Source organism: Eubalaena glacialis, chromosome 15, assembly GCF_028564815.1.
Source record: "Eubalaena glacialis isolate mEubGla1 chromosome 15, mEubGla1.1.hap2.+ XY, whole genome shotgun sequence".
Lineage (NCBI taxonomy): Eukaryota > Metazoa > Chordata > Mammalia > Artiodactyla > Balaenidae > Eubalaena > Eubalaena glacialis.
In genome coordinates, this window is record NC_083730.1 from 5,488,753 (window position 1) to 5,495,414 (window position 6,662).

Below are 6,662 nucleotides of genomic sequence, written 5' to 3' on the forward strand. Positions count from 1 at the left end.
TTTTGAAGGGAGATGGTGTTTCATCAGCTCTATAAATAAGGCTTGGGAAACTAGCAAGATGTCGAGCTATAAAGCAGAAGAACATTTTGTACTAAAGGTACAACATTTATAGGCCCACCAGGAATGCTTAAGAAGTCTCTGTGATGGGAATTTGAAACTATAAGAATCCAGGGCTCTTTCATTCCCTAGAGCGGGATTGTCTAAAGAGAAGTAAATTGTACTGACTCATCATCCTATCAACTTCCTCTCAGGGCTGGGGATGTAGCTCAGTGGTAGAGCATATATGCTTTGCATGCATGAGGCCTTGGGTTCAATCCCTGGCATCTCCGCATCCTTCAACCAACAGCTTTGATGTGTTCTTTAGTTTCATTTATTAAATATCGTGACTTCACCATAGGGCATGCCAGTTACACATTAATATAAATTACAGGTAACATCTTACTCTTTTAAATGAACTGTGTGAAAAGCTAATGATGTGGTAATATTTTCTTTCAGTATTAATAACATTTTTTATTAATCCAAAATAGAAACCTAGCCTTTCTAACAAATCTTTACTACTCTATTTGATTCATATATGTCTCTGCTAACATCCAAGTTCTTCTAATAAAACCATATAAATGGTCAGACTGAAATTACCTGCTCTGCTATGGGCATGGCCCACTTGAAGAGTAAAAATACAACAAATATATAGCAGTCATTCCTAAAGTATCAGCACCTGTAATGTCGTTTTAGTATTCACAGCCAAGTTACATATGATAACGGTGCCAGGACTGCCTCTTATGATTCACACATTTTAATGCTATGCTTTATTATCCTAGACAATTACCTGATTTAGCTACAGTATAATTCATGGAATTAAAGTAGATTCCTTGAGATCAAGCATTTTGCAGCTATCTCAGTTTCGATCTCCATGTATAAAGGTGTATAGAATAAAAGCTCTTTAAAAAGCTCCTGTATATCTTTGGGGGAGAGGAAGTTGACTCAAACCTCAGGCTAAGTTTTGGGTTTTCCCCACCTACACAAGCAAAACCTATTGACCCCGAACATCGCTAACAAGAGCAACTGGAGGTGGTCAATTTTCTGCATGCCACGGAGGACATCGTCGATGGTCATACAGACGCGTGCATTTATTGTTTTCTTTCTACTCTGAAGTATTATTCTATTTTGAAGAGTGTTCCGTCTTTTTCTGGGGAAACACTAGTGACATGAATTCGGGTTTGCATGAGGTAATGACAAAATCAAGCGATGTCTCTGGTGAGTCCTCCCTCATTATGGGTCTATTTGAGTCTTTGGTTGTGTACTTTCACCCCAGCATCAGTTGAGTTATATTTACAGTTCTCATATGAATAAAATTAAGATAACCCTCGTGATGCCAATCAGCCTTTCTTCTTGGTTGACGTGGGATGATATTTGAGATGAACGAAACTTCAGTTTCCCCTCTGTGGGGCGGGGGAAGGAACATCACCCGAAAGTTGGCATTGATTGCTTTACTTGTTTGCTTTATGAATAAAACCTACTAGAGATGAGCTATTCATCACTTAATTCGCTAGGATAAATCGAAGCCCTTCAGACCAAAGACATTTTTAATTATGTAATACAAGGTAGTACATGGGTTCATACTTCAGAGGAATATTAAAAACTCCCTTAACTTATTCACAATCTTTGAGAAGCTAGTAAACCTGAGACAAGAACTAAGCAGTTTCTCTAATAACTAACATCTATCACACATTTTATTGTTTCATTTGAAATAGTATCTCTTCTCGGCATGCTCTCGATGTCAAAGTTCCCTTTCTTAGTACACCGAGATGTTTGGAAAGGGGGAGAAACGTTACATGCACCAGCTTTGCCCCTGTCACTGCCTGCCCAAAGCTGTGTGACAATCCCCGTATTTTCTTGACAGCCTTAACTACATCCTTCTTTTTCTTTCGGCACTTACGTGTGACTAAACTGTCAAGCTCTTGAACTGAAGTCAAATACTGTTTCAGTTTTTGTATTCTGGAAAATGAGAGGACTGTGGTAGAAGTAAAAGCAGAAACCATAAAACAAATAAGCAACTACTGAATGTTTTCTATGCCACAGAGCACTGAAGGGAAAAAAGGAAATAGCATGACATCTAGGTATAGTGATAGTAACAATGATGGCACCAGCGTTTGCTAGGTGTCTGCCGACTCAGCACTTCACTTACATCATCTCATTCATTCTGTAGAGCATCCTTAGGAGGTAGGTGCTATTTTAAGCCTCATTTTAAAATTGAGGAAACTGGTGAATCAGGGTGCTGAAAAACTGCCTCAGGTCATATGTCTAGCAAGGAATGCAGCCGCTACACAGAAGTGAGAAGCAGTTTGGCTCTGACACTAAACAGCTTTACACTGTTGAGAAATACGTTTGCTTATATGGGTCTCAATTCCTGAGCTTGCACAGAGGAGGTAGTAAATGCTAGAGCAGAGACAGCCTGGGCTTTGTGGCTGGTTGGAGTCTGCACTCAGGATTCTGGCTACATGTCTGGGTAGGTTTTACAGCTACAGTATCCCTCAATAGCTTTATTGCACAGAAAATGGAGGTAACAACACTTACAGGCATTTTGGGGGATTTGAAAAGTTGACATATTTTACAAGCCTTACAGGGTTCCTGATACATTGGCTATCAATAAGTGTGAGTTCCTATTCTTTCCTTCTGTCAAATAATAGAAAGATGCTATCCAAGGAGTCTTATAATTCTAAAACAATGATTCCAAGACAAGTCCAGGATTTGGAGAATTCAGGAATATAACTGATGATAAAATATATTAAGTACATGGAAATGCAAATGATTCCAAAATGCAATATTTTAAGAAAAATAATAGAAGAATTATTCAAATTGGATTCAGAGTATGGTAAGAATGCTTTGTGTTTGAAAAAGTTTGGAACTTATGAACTGAAGAGTTTTGGGAATTTTCCAGGAGTAAGGAGACAGGTCAGATATTGAAGGCTGCATAGCCTTTTTAAAGAGGTAAAAATGTGTTCACCATCTCCAAAGTGAGAACACGTACAGAAGAGGCCAGACAGCGCAAGACTTGTTTAAGAGATCGATGTACCCACATTTGATAGGAGCAGAGAGTTAAAAATGATGCAGAGTCAGAGAGCAGTAAAGGAAACTTTCAATCAAAGTTGGGATGACTGTAAAAGCCGAGGGAATTTGCTCTTGATTCTGGTGATAAAGGAAGTTAAGCATTCAAGGTTAGACTTCATTGCTTCTTGCATTTTTTCATTTCCTCCTAACTCCTTGATTCTTGTAATATTCAGTTCAGAATCATTCTCTCCTCCAAGATTCCATAGGTCTGCAGCCCGTTGTTCCGTGCATCCCCACTGAACTCTCATAAGCCCCATGCTTCCTTTTATCACAAAACTTACCACACTCGACTATAATTTCTCGGGTATGTCTCCTCTTTCGACTGTGAGCTCCTAGAGAACAGAGATCCTCTCTTCCTCATCTATGTGTTTTTTATAAACCATTTTAGATTTACAGAAAAATTGAGAAGATGATAGTCCCCACGTACCCCTACACAGAGTTTCCCTTATTGACATCATACATTATTATGATACATTTATTAAAATTAACAAACCAGTATCAATACATAATTAACGAAAGTCCATAGTTTATTTGGATTTTCTTAGTTTTTATCTAATGTCCTATTTCTGTTCCAGGACCCCATCAAGGACCCAACATTACATTTTGTTGTCCTGTCTCCTTAATTTCTTCTTCAGTGTGACTGTTTCTCAGACTTTCCTTGTTTTTGATGACCTTGACAGTTTTGAGGTCGGGTATATACCAGGAACTGGTCAGGTATATTGTAGGATGTTCCTCTATTGGAATTAGTCTCGTGAATAGACTGCTCTTATGGGCTTGGGGAATGAAAAGCACAGAGGTAAAATGCTATTTTCATCACATCATATCAAGGCTATCGACTGTCAAAATACCTTATCGTTGTTAATATTGACTTGGTCACCTGGCTGAGTTTCTCAGGTTTCTCTACTGCATAGTCCCCCACTCCCAGCCTCACCCCTTCTATACTGTGCTGTATTCTTTGGAGGGAAATCACTAGGCACAACCTGCACATAAAAAGTAGAGAGTCGGGCTACCCTTCCTGTTGGGTGGAAAACGTACGTATATTATTTTGAATTCTTTGGCACGGGAATTCTCCACCAGTTGTTAATTTATTCAGTCATTTGTTTATCAATAGGTGCTTGTGGTTATTTATTTATATTTTGGGTGGGTCATAATCCAATGCAATTTTATTTATTTTGTTGCTTAAATTGTTCTTGTTTTGGCTACTGGGAGCTCTTTCAGTTGACTCCTGTGTCCTCTGACATACTCCCATCCCCATGGATGTGTGTTTGTGTGCATGTTTGGCCCTTTCTTACTTTCTGACTCTACAAGGTGTTGCAAGTTCATCTTGTATCTTTCCCATCTCAATCCTGGAATCGGCCATTTCTCCAAGGAGCTCTGGTTCCCATTTTTGGAGAACAGTATTGTTAATCAAGATCTGGGAGCTGAATGTGCTTATTGCTACTGGTGCATAATTTCTTTGCGATCATCTCACCTGACTGAGCAAGGATATATTTGTGTGTGTACCAACCCGTGTGTATCCATACGTATTTGTATCTGTAACCATCGGTACCTATATTGAGTGAAACATGAGTTCACGCTGAGGTCTCCAACTCTGATGCATTACCACGTGGATCGTTCTAGCCTCCTCTCCTTGTTTATCTGTGAAGTCCTGCTCCGACAGTGAAAAATCTCTTTGTCCTTACATGTTTAATGCCAGTATGCAGGCACCAGAATTGTCATAGCAGCATCAGAATTGGGAACCTGTATATCCCCTTGAAAATCACTTTATCAACTAGAAGACAGTGCTTGTACACAGTACATTTTGCCTTTAGTCTTACAGACTCCACCTATTTCCAAAGTTTCTAGGATGAGCACCTCACCCCCATCCCTTGGCGTGAGGATGTTTCATGCATTTGTAATAGAGTTAGATTCTCTTGTCACAGTCTTTCCCAGGATGCCCTGTCCAGTGATTTCTAACTTGCATGCTTTTGGTTAAGTTCAATAGGTTTTGGCAAATGTATAATGTCATGTATCTACCATCACAGTGTCATACAGAATAGTATAAATTCCCTAAAAATCCCCTGTGCTTTACTTATTCATCCTCCCTATCTCCCCACAGACCCCTAGCAACCACTAATCTTTTTACTGTCCCTATGATTTTGCCTTTTCTGGGATGTCATATAATTGAAATCATGCAGTATATATCCTTTCAAACTGTCCTATTTTATCTATCTATATCTATCTATCTATCATCATCATATTTCTTCATGTTTCCCATGGCTTCATAGCATATGAAAAATTGAAATGAACTATTTCAATTATAGTTTATTTATATAATAGAGTATGTTTTCATCTACAGTGGTTATCATGAGAATGTGAGGCGTTAGGAGGCGCTTGGGTTTTTATTATTTTTAGTTTTGTTTGTTTGTTTGTTTCTGTTTTTGTTATTGAAGATGTGCAGTGCTAGAGTCATGGGCACCTGTAATTCAAGTGTATGAATCAGGGAGTCTGCACATCACTCAAAAAAACATGCAGAATGTATATGTATATATACAGACATGTATGCATGGGGTCTATGTCTTTATTTAATTCAAAGTTATCGTTTTCTAATATCTTATTTATGCTGAAATCACAGTCAAGCTATATTTGACAGTTGTGATAACAAATTAAATGTCTTATACTCTCAAAAATCTATTATTGAATTAATAATTTCTGGTCTTGATCACTAGAAGAAAGAGCAGCTGCTTATGGTGATTTTGATCTGTTTGTTTCAACTTTAATGGTAAAAACCTTGAATGTGCCTCATCATTGCTGAGAGACACTTATAGAAATAAGTCTGTCTTGAATAACGACATGAAAAAGTCACCCATAAACACCCTTTAGTAAACTGCAAATTATTGTCTATTACAATGTCCAGAAATGTAAGCTTCAGGGAAAGTGACAATTCTCCCGGAAATTGCATCCCTGGAAGGGTGATTCAGCTGAGCCCAAGCTTTGATCTGAGCACTCCCGTGAATGATGTGCAAGACGGCAATTACGAGTGAGGAAGTAGGTCAGATTGCCACTCTGAGAATAGGATTTTCCCACTAACTTCAAATACCTGGTGGATGAAAAAACTATTCTGGGCCCAACCTGCTTATCTTTACATTAATTTCATTCCTTTTCTTTTACAGAAGCACTGACATCTGGGCTGTAGTTAATGATACATCTTTTTGTCAGTAAGTTAAGCAGAAAGCTTCTTGATACTAAGATTCGGAGGTGTTTACACAGGAGGCTGTTTCTACTAGTACAGGGGTTGCAACAGGCCCGATGCTGCGCACATGTCCCCAGGGGCTACCAGGCCACTGTCAAAGCGATCTGCGGGCCTCTCCACAAGCTTTCACTTTGCAGCCTTCCTGGGCATGGTGCCGCTTATATTTTCCTTCATTCTCTGGTCCTTGTATATACGCTTTCTTACTTCTGCAACTTGTAGTGGCTTTTTCTTCCTGATTTGCTCAGAGTGATGTCCTAAGATTAAAATTCTTTTTTTTCAAAATAGTTGAGGATTTATTTGCACATTTGTAGACTGTTACATT

General features: G+C 38.7%; 1 non-coding gene across 1 annotated transcript; it reads left to right on the plus strand.

The window, feature by feature from the left end:
- The first annotated feature begins 255 nt into the window (after window positions 1-255).
- On the plus strand, window positions 256-329 carry TRNAA-UGC (transfer RNA alanine (anticodon UGC)). The gene has a single exon. It is a non-coding gene; the product is annotated as a tRNA-Ala (tRNA).
- Window positions 330-6,662: the final 6,333 nt, after the last annotated feature.